We start from the raw sequence: 16,531 nt of genomic DNA, 5'->3' as shown, positions 1-16,531 counted from the left end.
TGTCTTCCTTTAGTACCATCATTCTTTATCATATGCCAAGTCCTGAGTAGTTGAATGTCAACCAATTCTATATGGTAGGTGACTCTGTGTATCCCTTTCATCTCTTTTTGATGCTTCCTGCATGGTTGTTTTTTTCCCCCATACAACATTGCAATACTGTAACTTGACGCTTGAATTTTTTCACACTTTGTTTCGCATGAAAAATGCTGAGTGTGTCCTTTCCTTTTGATTTTCTAACTCCAAGTCTTATGACATTTTATTATAATACTTCAATGTCTTTTCAGAGTTCTAGTGTGGCGTTGTGGGATAAGCACTGACCACAAAGTCAGGAGTTCAAAACAACCAACTGCTCCTTGGCAACACTGCACAGGATGGCTCTGAGGCAGAACTGATCCCACAGCATTTAATAATAACAACAAGCTGTCTTCTGAAGCCATCCTTTGCAATCTTCTGTTCAGCTCTTTTACTTCATCATGTCTTCAGTTTGCTTTGGTGAATCTACATTCAAGATGAGTCTCTTCTGACACCTATTTTGGTCTTTTCTTCCTTTCCTGTCTTTTTAAAGATCTTTTGCTTTCTTCACATGATGTCATCCCACAATGAGTTTGATCTTCAGTCATTAGTGTTTATTTGCACCAAATGTAGAGATGGTCTCTAAGTTCAGCTGCAATAATCTCAAGGTCATACTTTTTGCTCCCATAGAGTTGCTGTGATTTTCTTCAGGTTCAATTTGAGCTTTTTCACATGACCAGTGAGTGCTCTGTCCAGCAGCTGACTTCAGGCCTTGTTCTGACTGGTGATACTAAGCTTCTTCCTTGTCTCGTCACAGATGTGTTGTTAAGTACCGTCAAGTCAGTTCTAAGTCATAATACCTTGTATAGGGTTTCTGAAGCACATCTGGTAAACTTGAACCACCAACCTTGTGGTTCAGATGGCTTTGCAGGCCAGTGCGTTAACCCACAGCACCATACCAGGAGTCCTTCCACAGATGTACTTGGTGTCTATTCCTGTTTTCCATCAAGTGAGATCCACATATATGCTTGCTATATATAGTGTTGAAAAAATGTTTTTGAAATAATGAGTTACTGGTCTAGCCAAATTGTATCATATGACCCATTTGATCATTTGATCATTTCTATCATGAAAGATTTATTTTCCAATTACTGACTTTTTGTTTCTAACTTTCATAGTCCAATCACCAGTAATTATGAATTCATTTTGGTTGCATGTTATATTAATTCAAGACAATAGAAATTGGTAAAATCTTCCATTTCTTTGTTCGATTTTTATTTAAATGCCACAACATAGGCAGCGTGGAGTCCTGGTGTGGTGCTGTGGGTTACTGCACTAGATTGCAAGGTCAGTTTGGGCCACAAGGTCAGTGGCTCAAGCTCACCAGCAGCTCCTCAGAAAGCCTTCATAGATTCACTATGAGTTAGAATCAGTTCGACAGCACTTAACAACATATAGACAGTCTGATGTGGCACTATAAGATCAGCACAGGATTGCTAAGCACAAGGTTGGGTGTTCAAACCTACCAGCAGCTCCTTGGAAACCCTATACAGGGCTGCTATGAGTTGGAATTGACTCTCTGGCACTTAATAACAACAGTAACAGATAGACAGTACTTAATCACACTAACACTATGGCTACAGCTATATGCTGTAACACCTGGCAGCAAAACAAAGGCCTCACCCTCATAGAAAAACAGTCAACGAACAGATGAAATTCATAATGTTGAGTAGTATGTAGTATCAGTAAGAATAGTGAGAAATGCTATGGAGCTGATTAAAAGGATGAATAATGCCATTGGAGAGCTGTGCACGTTCAGCTGTCTGTCAAAGGCGCTCTGATCAGAAAGCCTTCAAACCAGGTGAGGACATGAAGATGAGGGAGACATGAAAACACCTAGCAATGCCCTAGGAAGAAGACGCACAGGTGCAAATGCCTCCAGGCAGGCGTGTATGTGTGCTCTGTGCAAAAGTAATTTTGTAATCCAGCTTTCTTTTTATCACTCATAAGTCTTGGAAATAAATGAAAAGGAAATGCAAGAGAAATCCCGTGGAGTGTCAGATGTGCCTTTTATTTATTGAACCACTGGTCCCTCACCTACTTGCAAACTAGAGTTAAGGGCTGGCTGCTGTATGAATTCATGAAGCTCAGTTGTGTATCCTCAGAGCTGTGTTCTTTTTCATTGTCAAAGTTTCAATCATGCCAGAAATCTGATTTATTTTTTATCTCTTCCTTTATTACTCCCTCGTCCCCATCTAATCCAAGTTATCAATTAGATCTGCTAGATGTTTTCAGCCATCACTCATCTGTTTGTCTACTGTGGTGGTTTGCATGTTGCTATAATGCTGGAAGCTATGCCACTGGTATTTTAAATATCCGCAGGGTACACCCATGGTGGACAGGTTTCAGCTAACTTTCAGACTAAGAAGAAGAAGCAGGCTACTTCTGAATGTTTACCCATTGAAAACCGTATGAATAGCAGTGGAACTCTCTCAGATAGCTCCAGAATACTGAATATTGTAACATGATGAATAGTACCAGAATATTGTCAGCAATGAGCTCAAGCTTACAATGATTGTGAGGATGGCGTGGAATCTGGCAGTGTTTCGTTGTGTTGTTCATAAGGTCTCTTTGAGTTGGAACTGATTTGATGGCACCTAATAACAGTAACAGCGGCAACACCAAGAAAGACGTTTTCATAACTACCTCTTCCTTTTATACCTTGTCATGTCCTGAGTTAACCTAATGGTATTCCTACATTTAGTCTCTGCCTGATCAAATTTATCATTTATTTTTCCATTAGATTTGGATTCAAAAAAATGTGGGCATTGGTCACATGGGACCTTCCTCTGAAGTTCCCCCAGCAACAAAATGTTCAAATCTAGTCTATTATAAAGTCCCAAATCAAGGTCCTCCATAAACGGTTCCAAACTACTTTCTCAATCTCATGTTCTACGTGTTCTACCTTTTATACAGATTCAGAACTGGAGTCAATTGTTCCTTTCTAATCCAGCTTTCACAAAGTCTTTCCCACTTTCAGGCCTAGTTCAAATGCCATTTTCTCGATTTAAGAATTCTCAGATTTTCCAGTCAGAGAGGGCTGTCCTTATCCGTTCCACCTTGGTATGGTAGTTTGACTTCTAGTTAGTACTTCGTCTTGCATTACAGCTAGTTATTGACATATCTGCTATTTCTCTTTAGATTATGAGTTATTTTGGAGTGAGGAGCCAACATTAGTAATTTTAAATCATGCCAAGTCTTAGGATTGTTTCTTGCACATAACAATTCTGTAGAATTGAATTAAAATAAGTACAGGAAGTTGGTTCTTTATGAAATAAACATATGAAATAATTCTTTCTTAATCAAAATCTTTGACTCACTACCCTCCCCCTTTCCCACCCAAACTGGTAAATACTTATTTTCTTTTTCCCGGACCTTGTTACATTCCTAATTCTAAATTCTGAGTAATTTTTATCTTTCCTTTAAAATATCCTTTGAGGCTTTGGGTCAGGCTTAAGAGTAATTTCTCACATACCCTCAGTATATTGGACAGTATGCACACAACCACATGTACACACAAATATATTTCTCTCAAACTCTAATGGAAAGTACAAAGATAATTGAGCCTTTCAATGAAGTTTTAGAAAATTACCAAGCATTTACACATTGGATAAGAGACTACCCAAAACTTACTTCAGCTAGCAGCTGTTTTATTCAAAATTGATATAATTATTTTTTATCTTGTGGCTAACATACCAATACAGAGGAATTAAAGTAGAAAGATAGGTGTTTTATAATGGCCTTGCTGTTTGATTAGCCATGTACTAATGTGCCATGCTTAATTTCATAACACAGTTCCTGTTAGGACTGTAATCGATCTTTTAATTGTGGTAAGAATGTATCACAGAATGCAAATCATATTTCAAAAAACTAGAAAATTGTCTTGTGGGAGGTTCCATGTTTCAGTAAAGAATGTCAGGTGACCTGGTTGCAAATTTAACAAAACATGTTTTTTACCTTATATTTTATTTCACATGCTACTAATTTTAATTCCTATAGTTCCAGTAAACCTTAGATTGTTGTTGTTGTTAAGTACCGTGGAGTTGGTTCCGACTCATAGTGACCCTGCACAGGGTTTCCGAGGCTGTAAATCTTTATGGGAGCAGAAAGCCTCATCTTTCTCCCGTGGAACAGCTGGTAGTTTCGAGCTGCTCTCCTTGAGGTTAGCAGCCTGATTCATAACCACTACGCTACCAGAGCTCCTTCAAACCATAGATGACTTCTCATTATATGATTATATTACTTGAAAAGTAAAATGAAAGTTGCCCAGCTTGTGATTTATGAGTTTAAGTGACAAGTAGCTGAGGTTCTCTTGTAAAACTAATTTATAACACCATTCTCAGGAAATCGCAATAAAAATAATCAGCAGTATTTTCCACAAAAGATCTTGTTATTCATAAATTTAGAGAGCAGACATCATCAAACTTAGAGGCAACAACTGCTTGACTTTGATATTCTTCAAAGGACACCTTAAAAAAATTCAAATGTAGATTTTTATCAAGATTTTTGCTGTCAAGCTTATTCAAGAATAAATATGAAAGAAATATGATAACATTGATTAATCCATTCATTTTTCTTTCCTAAGCTTTGACTTGAACAGTTTTTTAAAGGGGAAAAGTGCACTTAATAGCATATCATCATCACTTAGTTTCAATAATTACTGCTGTTTTCTTGTATTTGCTTTATATATTATTCTACACATAAACAGACACTTGCACACACATGCAAACACCTAGATTTGCTGAATTATTTGAAAGGAAGTTAACAATATTATCACATTTCATTCCTAAAAACTTCAGCGTATATCTTGGAAGAATATTTTACTCCTATGCAATTACACATGAGAAAAACTTTAAATTCCTTATACTTTCTAATATTAACTGCCTTTGAATCAATTCTGACTCACAGTCACCATGTCTAGGGTTTCCAAAGCTGTAAATCTTTGCAGGAGCAGAAAGTCTCATCTTTCTCTGGTGGAGCAGCTGGTGTGATAAATCACCAACCGTGTGGTTGGCAACACCATCTGATACGTGCTGAGCATTCAGATTTCCTCTACTGTGGCCCTGATGGTGCTGTGGGTTAGGCATTGGACAGATAACTATCTGCTCCCATTAAAGATTAACAGCCTTCTAAACTCTATACGAGTCCTGGTGTGGCTCTGTGGGTTAATGTGCCAGACTGCAAAGCCGTTTGAACTGCAAGGTCGGTGGTTCAAGCTCACCAGCTCCTCCTCGAAAACCCTATACAGGGTCACTATGGGTCAGAAGCGACTTGATGGCACTTAACAACAACAACAAACTCTATATAGTATTACTGTGAGTCCAAATTGACTCAATGGCGGTGGTGGAGGTGGATTTGGTATTGTTTGGGGAGGGGGGCTTCTAAAAATACCTCTCATGGTTTTTCTTTGTTGACAGAAGAACTTACTAAGAGTCAGACACTTCACATGGTTATTGTTTCCCTGTAGTTTATTCAGTCCCTAAGCAGTGCAACTTCACTCTGGCTTTTTAAAAAATGGCACCACCAGTAGTTTTATAGAAATGTTGCCTATGGCTTTGTGTTTCTTCATAGGTGCCATGCATGTCTATGATAATGATAGAAGAGAAATGCAAGACTGTATTGGGTACTGGGGTGTAGAAGGTTATACAGTCATCTCTGGTTGTACATCACTCTATGAATATACCCACATTCTCTGCACTGTACACTTTAAATGAGTACATTTCATAGTATTTGAACTCTAGCTCTGTAAACTTATTTTTAAAGGGATGCATTGGGTATTCGACTATTTGTTAGAAGTTCAACTTCTGTATAAGATGCAAAATAAAGCTTTTCAGTGACAGAGTTAAGGAAGTAAGCCTTGGATACATGAGAGTAGCAGTGTTGTTGCATGCCCATTAAATTCAAATGAAGTTGTGTAACTATTCTGGTCCTTTTACTTAAGTTACATTCTTAGTTATCATAACACCTTTATCAAAACTAAGACCCTAAAAATGATATTCCAAGGAGCCTGAGTAGATTTTAACCATTTCTCTGGTTTTAATGCTTTTTGGGGTTCATTTCCGATGCTACTGTCTCTCGCTTCTAGCATCCAAATTATCGAATTTATAAGCTAGTCAACCCCAGGCATACCTGTGTCCCCCACTAAGGCAGTGCCATAGACAGTTGTCTTTTTGGTGTCCTGGTAATGTTACCCTTGAAGTTCAATCACCCCTCAAAGTGAAATAATGTTGAAGGTGAAGTAAGCAGAGTTGTAAGCATATTTGCTGTTGTTGTTAAGTGCCATCGAGTCGGTTCTGACCCATAGCGACCCTGAACAGGGTTTCTGAGGCTGTAAATCTTTATGGGAGCAGAAAGCCTCCTCTTTCTCCCACGGAGCAGCTGGTAGTTTCGAACTGCTGACCTTGTGGTTTACAGCCCCATTCGTAATCACTATGCTACCAGAGCTCCTTTGTAAGCATATATAGTAGAATGTAAATATGAATGCATGTATAACAAGAACAAAAGCTAGAGTAAATACATAGACGAGTTTCGATGCACACTCACTGAAATTATCTAAACTTGTTGCAAAGAGTGCCCTTTCTTAATGTCATAATCCAATCTGATAACTTCTGAATCAAGGTTCGAGTTTAGGGATAGCAAATAGACTCCAGTTAATGTGTGAGCCAAGTTAATCACTTTGTGCTGACTGCCTTTGGGAGGAAGATGAGGATTTCTGTTCCCACAAAGATTTATAGCCTCAGAAACCTTATATAGGGTCTCTGTGAGTGGGAACCGACTCAATGGAATTTAACAACAATGACAACAGTGCTTTCTATGATTCTGTTTGAAGGACTGTAATGCAAAACGATGTCTGTTGTTGTTTTTAGGTGACATTGAATCAGTTCTGACTCGTAGGGACCCTGTGTATGAAACAGAATGAAGCACTGCCCAGTCCAGCACCCATCTCACGATTGTTAGGTGTGAGCCCATTGTTGCCACCTTTGAGTCAACCCATCTTGTTGGGGGGGGGTCTTTCTCTTTTTTATTGACCCTCACCTATATCAAGTGTGTTGTCCTTCTCCAGGGACTGATCCCTCCTGACAACATGTCCACACTGTATGAGACGAAGTCTCTCCATCCTTACTTCTAAGGAACTTTCTGGATGAACTTCCAAGACAGAGTTCTTTGTTCTTCTTAAAATTCTTCTCCAACACCATAATTCAAATGCATTGATTCTTCTCCAGTTTTCCTTATCCATTGTCCAACTTTCATATGACTATGAGGCTATTGAAAATACTTTTGCTTGGTTCAGGCACACTTTAGTCCTCAAACTGACACCTTTGCTCTTTAATGAGCTATTTTGCAACACATTTGCTTAATGCAATGTATCATGTGGTTTCTTGACTGTTGCTTCCATAAATGTTGATTGTGGATCCAAGCAAAATAAAGTCTTTGATGATTTCAATCTTTTCTCCATTTATCATAATGTTATTTATTGGTCCAGTTGTGAAGAGTTTTGTTTTCTTTATATTGAGGTGCAATCCATACTGAAGGCTGTGGTCTTTGGTCTTCATCAGTATTTTATGTTCTTGTCACAGGCAAGATTGTATCATCTATATTGACTAATTATGCCTCCAATGTTTGGGGCTATGGATTGTTGTTGTTGTTAAGTGCCATTGAGTCAATTCCAAACCATAGTGACCCTGTTTAGGGTTTCCAAGGAGAAGCTGGTGAGCTTGAACCATGGACCTTGCAGTTCAAATGACTTTGCAGTCTGACGCATTCGCCCACAGCTCTACACCAGGACTCCTGGGCTGTGGATTAGCCACACTCAATTTGCCACCTCTACACTGAGTGTGGGCACCCATTGTAAAATGTGGATATAGATTTAATTTGAGTATTTTTATTTACAATATTTTATGACACCACCGGTCATATGACTTTGAAACGTTATTCTCAAAAATTCTACAAGAAAAATTTGAAAGAAAATGTGCAAGAGAGCTCTCTTAGGGACTGATTTATTAATCTGATATCTGTTTTGCATTTAGGATGAGTAACAGAGAAAATTTGGCAGGAATTTATAGTTAGCAGTTCTCCATGAAATCACTTCAGGATGAATTCCAAAAGCATGAAAAACAATAGGTGCAGTGTGGTCTCTAATTAACTCTTACAGGCAGTGCCAGACCGGAAACCCCAGTTAAATTTCAAAAAGGCTAATATGACAAAAGAAAATTAGGCTTTCTTAATTAATCACCAAACAATTTAAGCCTATTTTTGTTGTTGAGGGCCATAGAGTCAGTTCCGACTCATAGTGACCCTATGTAGGTTTTCCAAGGAACAGCTGGTAAGTTTGAATTCCAACCTTGTGTTTTGTAGTCCACTGATGATCCTACACCACCACATCGGGAGTCAAATTTTAGCCTAAGTTTTGTCTATTTGTGGAAAAACAAAACAAAACCAAATACTCAACTGTGCCTACAAAAGTAAACCTATTCAATTTATTTGTAGGCTTAAAACTAACAATTTCATATTTATATACACAACTACAAGGTTGATGGTTCAAATTCACCAGCTGCTCCTCAGAAACCTGCAGGGTTGATATAGGCTGGAACCAACAGCACCTAACAACAACATTCATGCTACTAATCAGTTAACAGTTCTTCAGTCTTCTTTTGGGACTCTTTTGACTACCATTATGTTGAGTTCCTCGTGTGGTGCTCTAGGATCAGTACTAGACTCTAAACCACAAGGTCAGCAGCTCAAATACACCAGCTGCTCCTCAGAAACCCTATACAGAATCGCTATGAATCGGAACCGACTTGACAGTGCTTAACAACAGCATTGTTGAGCTCCAGTTTTTTTTATTTCTACATATGCCTTCCTGACTGTGGTCACCATCTATGCCAAATGCACTCATCCCCTTCAGGTTTCGAATCAACTCCAAGCCTATCATCTGCTGATTTGTTATTTTTTTCTCTCTCTGCTCATCATTTGTCTGTCTCATGGTGACCCCATAGCAGAACTTTGGTCCTATAGGATTTACAATGATGGATTTCTTTAAGGGGATCACCAGGCTTCTCTTATTAGACATGTCTGAGTGAACTCAAACCTACTACTTGTATGATTGAAGCCTTGTGAGTATACCATTCACACTACCAAGACTATATTTCACTTTATGAATGACTCAGGATCCCTCTCACATTTCCAAATCTGAATTGTTGTATTTTCCCACATAAATGTATGTGTCTGTAAGAGACAGTGGGTTAAAGAGTGGTAAAACAATATACACTAGCCACAAGTTCTGCAATTCAAACAGGAGCTCTGGTAGCATAGTGGTTACGAAGCAGGCTGCAAATCTCAAGGTCAGCAGTTGGAAACTACCAGCTGTTCCATGGGAGAAAGATGAGGCTTTCTGCTCCCATAAAGATTTACAGCCTTGGAAACCCTGTACAGGGTCGCTATGAGTCATGAGTCAGAAGACTCCATGGCGCTTAACAACAATAACAACAATGACAACATCCACTTCTCAGTTTGCATCTGTAAAGATCCCAGTCTAGGAAGCACTATGAGGAAATCCACATTGTTCTGGAGGGTCTCAGTGCAATGCGTCTCATTCAACTCAACAGCAGGGGCCCTGGTTTTGGTTTTTAAAAGAATTGTTTGATGCCATGGAGTCATTGCTGATTCATAGTGACCCTATGCACACCAGCATTAAATACTGCCTGGTTGTGTGCCATCCTCACAATTGTTGTTATGCTTGAGTCCATTGTTGCTACCACTATGTCAGTCCACCTCATTGAGGGAGCTTTCTCTTCCTCACCAACTCTCCATTTTACCAAACAGAATGTCCTTCTCCAGGGACTGGTTTCTCGTAAGTGTGAGTGACCAAGTCTTGCCATCTTGACTTCTAAAGAGCATTTTGGCTGAACTTATTCCAGGACAGATTTGTTTGTTCTTCTATCAGTCCAACGCCACAATTCAAATACATTGATTCTCCTCTGTACTTTCTTAATCATTGTCCAACTTTCACATGCATATGAGGCTGTTGAAAAGACCATGGTTTGAATTAGGTGAACCTTGGTGTTGTTGTTGTTACGTGCCGTTGAGTCGGTTCCGACCCATAGCGACCCTGTACAGGGTTTCCGAGGGTATAAATCCTTACGGGAGTAGAAAGCCTCATCTTTCTCCTGCGGAGCAGCTGGTAGTTTCGAACCGCTGACCTTTAGGCTCGCAGCCCGATTAGTCCTTCAAAATGATATATTTGCTCTTAAACACTTTAAAGAGGTCTCTAGGAGTAGATTTGCCTAATGTAATATTTTGTTTGATTTCTTGAGTGCTGTTTTCATAAAAGACTTACTTATGGTCTTTTGTGTAGGAAACGTTCTTGGTTTTCTGCCTACCCTCAGCTGAATTTTCAGAGAGTGATGTCATCACAGCTATGTTATCTCCCACACTAGAGGTTTAAGAGAAGCTATGAGAAATGAAGGCATTTAATTTTCTCTACCTTTAGTAAGAGAAACTGTCCATAAAAATAAAACATCTGGAACAAGCTTGAGACATGGGGAGGCATGCATGCCATCAGTGACTAGGATGAAGAAGAAAGCTTTTCCTAGCTGGAGGAGATGTGTGTGCAAGATACAATTTACAAATCCAGACAAAGTCTCAATCAAACTTCATAAAGAGAAATATGAAGTCAGAATAGATCACAAGTCTGAGTCTATTTCATTGGTGAGAAGAATCAACACCTTTACATTGCTCACTTTTTTTCTTTAAATCAACTTCTAAAAGTTTCGTTGCCACCTCGGGTCTACAGACAGGACTTCCACCAACTCTGTATCCCCTGTAGTGTTCAGAGGTGCCACGACGCAAATGCTAAAGGCAGGATGTATAAATGTGAAGACAAATATCAATTTACTTTGGAGACTACAGGTCTTGTCATGCCTCAGTCTCTACATTCTGTGATTGATCGTGCTACTCAAGTCTTCACAGGATGGGTCTTTTTCAGCAGGACTGCATACATGTGAGCCAAATGCTGTATTTAATATCTGCTTCCACCTTCCAGTGCATAAAATAGATAAGGAAACTGTTCATGAGGAGCCTACCCATTGTGGGCTGCATCTGAAGACTATTGACCATTTAGTGGAGAGGCATCCTTACGAATGAGTGATTACATTCATCATTAAAAATCCTGGACACCAAAATAAGTGGAAATGGAAATTGAGGATAAAAGGAAATTCTAACAAGGAAATTCAAGATTCATTAAAATAATGACTTTAAAGTTACTTATGGAAATTAAAACAACTGGATATAACAGAATATTCAAATGTTGTTTGTAAACAAGCATTTACATTCACTTTTAATACATGCATTGAGCAAAATTAAATTCTTAAACCAATGTTTACAGTTTTCAGATTAGCTATTCAAATATTCAAAGTTCTGGTGAGGGAGGTGCTGTGTTAACTGCAAGGTTGTTGTTGTAGTTGTTTAGTAATGTTACCTCGATTCTGACTCATAGCAACCTTGTATAGGGCTTTCAAGGAACTGCTGATGAGTTTGAACTGCCAACCTTGTGATTCAAACTGACCTTGAGGTCCAGTGCTTTATCCCACAGTATCACATCTTCAAGATAGGTGGTTCAGACTCACCAGATGGTCCTTGGAAACCCTATACAGGGTCTCTAGGAGTCAGAATTGACTCCAACACTCTTAAAACAAAATCTCCATTTTATTTGTGGTTTCTTGAGTGAGAATGAATATATTGTTGCTGAGTGCCATCAAGTCATTTCTGACTCATAGCAACCCTGTGTAGGGTTTCAGAGGAGCTGCTGGTGAGTTTGAACTGCCAACCTTGTGGTTCAAACTGACATTGTGGTCCAGTGCTTGTCCTATGGCACCATCCCTGGACTCCAGTGCTTATCTTACAGTGCCAAACCAGGACACTAGGAAAGGATTGTTGTTGTTAAATGCATTCAAGTCATTTCTGACTCACAGCGCCCTTGTATACGGTTTCCAAGGAGCAGCTTATAGGTTTGAACTGTTGACCTTGTGGTTCAGGGTCCAGTGCTGATACTATAATACCACACCAGAAGTCCAGGGAAGGATTACTGTTGTTAAGTGCCATTGAGTTGGTTCTGACTCATAGCGATCCTTCAGCGGGTTTCCAAGAAATGGCCAGTGAGTTTGAACTGCCAACCTTGCAGTTTAAAACTGACTTTGAAGTTGAGTACATATCCTATGCGAGGATTAGACATGGACAGATTTTGGAGGGGGGAACTAAAGAGTTTAGTTTTCGACATTGAAGATATCTATCAGTTCCCTGGTATGGCACTGTGGACTAATGCAGCAAACTAGAAAGTCAGTTTGAACTGCAAAGTCGGTGGTTCAAGCTCACCAGCTGTTCCTTGGAAACCCTATACATGGTTGCTATAGGTGGGAATCAACTCAACAACACTTAACAACAAGAATCAGAGCCCTGTGGGAGCAAGACGAGGCTTTCTGCTCCTGCAAAGATTTACAGCTTCAGAAACCCTATATAGGCCTGGTCATTCTGAGTCAGAACCAACCCCACAGCACTCAACAATAACACCAGAGCCCAGGAGGTACAGTGGATTACACGATGGGCTGATGACTGAGTTACGTGATTTGAACCCACCACCTGCTCATGGACAGGATGAACCAGTTTGCTCCTATAAAGATGTATAGCCTCGGAATTCCTATGGAGCAGAGGTACTGTGTTCTCTAAGGTTGCTGTGAGTTAGAGTCATCTCTAGGGCAGTGGATTTGGGCTTTGGGATCAGATATTGGTGTAGAGATTTCAGGTTATACAGATGGATGGCTATGTGATGTGCTTATGAAAGTATATCAAAGATAACAGAAGAATAAATAAATCTGTCATGAACATTCAGTCATAATGCTTCTTAAATGCTAGGATCGTGAAACTTGGTCTCTCATGTTTTGGACATGTTATCCAGAGGGACCACTACCTGGAGAAGGACATCATGCTTAGTACAATGGGGGGTCATGAAAAAGAGGGAGCCTCCCAATGAGATATACCAGCACAGTGGCAAAGCCAATGGACTCCAGTGGAACAACCGTTGTGAAGATGGCCTGGGACCGGGTGGTGTTTGCATTGAGTTGTCACTACACTTTGGGTCTCTATGACTTGGAAGCAGCTGGATGGCACCTAACAACAACTCACTTTTGAGTTGTGAAGGAAGCCTGCTCTTATAAAGAGTAGTTTCCAAGACGGATCTTGAAATCCCTTAGAAATCCAGCAATAAAACCTATGTTGTTGTTGTTGTTAAATGCCATTGAGCTGGTTCCAACCCATAGCAAGCCAGTGTGGGGTTTTGAAGGAGCAGCTGGTGAATTTGAACCACCCACCTTGCTGTTCAAACAGAATTTGAAGTCCAGCGCACTAAACCACAGTGCCACATTGGGACTCCATAAAAGCTATAGAAATACCTATTTATCTTTAACTATTTTCTCATTCTTACTGACTCTAAATAACTTTGATTTTCTTTGGTGTTCTTTTAAGTATCTAACTGAACATTACTATTCTATGGAATATAGCTTGAGACGTATTGGCTTGAGAATATTCATCCACAGATATAAAAAACATCTAGGTGTCAGATTGATGCTGGTTTAATAAATGAGAAGTTGTTGAAATGTTACTACTTCATAGGTCTTTAATAGTTGTGGCCAAGAAATAGCATAAAGAGGTATAAACAGAGAAATTTCTCCACCCCTCCCCAGGGAACAAAGGAAAAAAGCTGAGATGCAAAACTTGCCCACTACTAATGTTAAAAGGAAAATGCTAGTGGGTAGCTAGAAAGTATGACCAATGACTAGCAATGATTGTATTTTCTCCAGGTAATAGTGATTGATGAATCTTGCAATATACTTAAATGATATTCAACTAGAACATTAAAGCAAACACAAATCCTTCTTAAGAATTAAATTGAGCTTTAACTTTTCTTTCTCCAGGCAAAATTAATTTTTAACCTTGAAATTCAATTTTTCTTTGCCATCTGTCTTCTGTCTGCATTTTAATTCATTATGGAAAATCATGGGTATAAGCCTGAAGCTTGGGTAAAAGGTGGATGTTTTCTGATTCCTTGCAAACTTGATAGGAATGGTGAAAATGGCAAAGCCTTGTAAGTAGCTGTTGTGATACAATGTTGAAGGAAATGGGAATCTGACTCACCATTTTATTCTACTTTTACACATTTTGGCTACATCAAAGTCACTCTGTTTATTCAGCTTACATTTTGAGTAATTTTTATTGTGAACCAAATAGAACTAGCTGTTCAAAAATCTATGCCTAGCATTTTCCACGATGGCATTTGGACCTGCAAAAAGAGTCAGAGATAAAGGTTTCAGGTTTCTTCATCTGAACTGTGAATTTTATTTCAACAAAGAAAAAGCTATTTCCCTGGTAGATGTTCTCACACCATGAAGGACAGTGCTAATGCATTAGAAATATGTCATCTTTGATTAATTCTGATGACTTAGTGAAACCCAGCAAGATACTGAAATAATGGGATTTTCCTGCATTTCAGAAATGAAATCATCTTTAACACATGGTCCGTGGGATATTTTTTATGTGTGAGGATTGTTTTTGTTTTGTTTTATTCTAGAAGCTATTAACATGATAATATAATAAGTCCTGTGGAAACAACAAAATACCCAAAGATAAAGATCACTCTTTGTTTGTTAAATAAAAACTGCATGCATACAGGGTAATTTAATTAGGCTATTTAAACTTATTTTAAAACTTCGGTAGAGTATAAAATTCCTTCATAACTTAAGTGTCTTTAACTTTAAGATAATTTTAGAAGGTAATAAGAGTAATTGAAGAAATCTGGTATCGTAGTGATTACTAATTGGGCTGATAATCTCACGGTCAGCAGTTCGAAACTACCAGCTGTTCCATGGGAGAAAGATGAGGCTTTCTGCTCCCGTAAAGACTTAGAGCCTCAGAAATAGGGTTGCTATGAGTTGGAACCGACTCCATGGCACATGACAACAACAACAACAACAAGAAGAGTAATTTAGTGGAACTGAAGGAGTGAAGTAGAAAAACTGTTTTTTTGAGAACTTTCATTGTTTGACTATTCTGCAAACCTTCAATTTGTGTTCAGTTCTAAGAAAATTTATGATTTCTAAGGTAATTTATAGATGCAATTATTTTTCGTATTTTACATGTTTCCCTCCCCTATTCCTACAAAATTATCACGCTTAGATCATAGTCCAATTGGTAATTTTGTATTTGTATTTTATTGTGATTTGGATGAAAGTTTACAAAGCAAATAATATTCCGTTCAATAATTCACATGCATTTTGTGTCATCTCATTGATTTTAGTTCCCACAATATAACCAAACTCTTTGCATTTTCTGCCTGAGATTCTCATTTCCATCCATGCATCTTTCCTATTTCTTCCTGCTTTCTGAGCTTTTCCTCTCAGAAAATGCTGCCCTTTGGATTTCAAATGGTTGGTTGTTCCAATGAGTGTGTGCTCCTTTGGTATTTTTGTTCCCCATATAGACCTGCGTATTATTGGACAGAAAGTTGAGCCAGGGGGTGAGCTTAGTTCCAAACCTGATGAAGTGTGAGTAAAGAACATAGTCTCAGGGGTTCCGAAACACCAGTTGATCAGATCGCTAAGTCTGATCTTTTTTTATGATTTTGAGTTTTGCTCCACATTTTTCTACTACTCTATCCAGAGTCTCCCACTGTGATCCCTCTCAGAGCTGTCAGCATTTGTAGTGGGGCACCATCTAGTTCATTTCTTCTCGGAGTCCTGGAGACGAGGACTCCTATGGTCTGTTAGGGTTGTGGATTGATCGCTTCTTATGTCTATTGTTGTTGTTGTCATGTGCCATCGAGTCGGTTCCGACCCATAGCGACCCTGTATAGGGTTTCCGAGGGTGTAAATCTTTACCGGAGTAGAAAGCCTCATCTTTCTCCCTCGGAGCAGCTGGTAGTTTCGAACCTCTGACCTTAAGGTTCGCAGCCCGATTCGTAACCACTACGCTACCAGAGCTCCTTAGATTCTCCAAATACTTGTCATGACTTCTTGTTACAGATTATCCAGGCTATATGACGCTGCCTGCCTAAATACAATACTTTCACAGCTCAGGATTGTTTTCCCAAAATACTGTCTTACTTAAAGTTTTATGAATACATGTCTTCAGTATCATTTTGTTGTCATGATATATTTTTCAACTTGTATATATGTATCTCTTGGGACTACAGATCCTGATTGCTTAATAAAATTGGCCTATTCCTGCAAGAGTGGTAGAATTTATAGAAGTTGATGATTCTACTAAGCTTAAAAATTAATGTTGGTTGTTGTTGTTAGGTGCCATCTAGTCGGCACTGACTCATAGTGACCTTATGCACAGCAGAACGAAATAATGTTCAATCCTGGGCCAATCTCACTACTGTTGCCACGCTTGAGTCCATCGATGCTGCCAC

At 39.0% G+C, this 16,531-nt stretch overlaps 1 protein-coding gene and 1 pseudogene across 1 annotated transcript in view; both read left to right on the top strand.

The window, feature by feature from the left end:
- The window catches only part of LOC102816962, an 86,298-nt pseudogene extending 75,084 nt beyond the window's left edge, over nt 1–11,214 (top strand).
- The window catches only part of LOC102830049 (fibroblast growth factor 14-like), a 978,820-nt gene that overhangs the window by 540,008 nt on the left and 422,281 nt on the right, over nt 1–16,531 (top strand). The window lies entirely within an intron of this gene.

This window comes from Chrysochloris asiatica, unplaced genomic scaffold (genome assembly GCF_000296735.1).
Source record: "Chrysochloris asiatica unplaced genomic scaffold, ChrAsi1.0 scaffold00029, whole genome shotgun sequence".
Classification (NCBI taxonomy): domain Eukaryota; kingdom Metazoa; phylum Chordata; class Mammalia; order Afrosoricida; family Chrysochloridae; genus Chrysochloris; species Chrysochloris asiatica.
The sequence above is the reverse complement of the archived record's forward strand: the minus strand, read 5'-3'. Positions and strand labels throughout refer to the sequence as shown.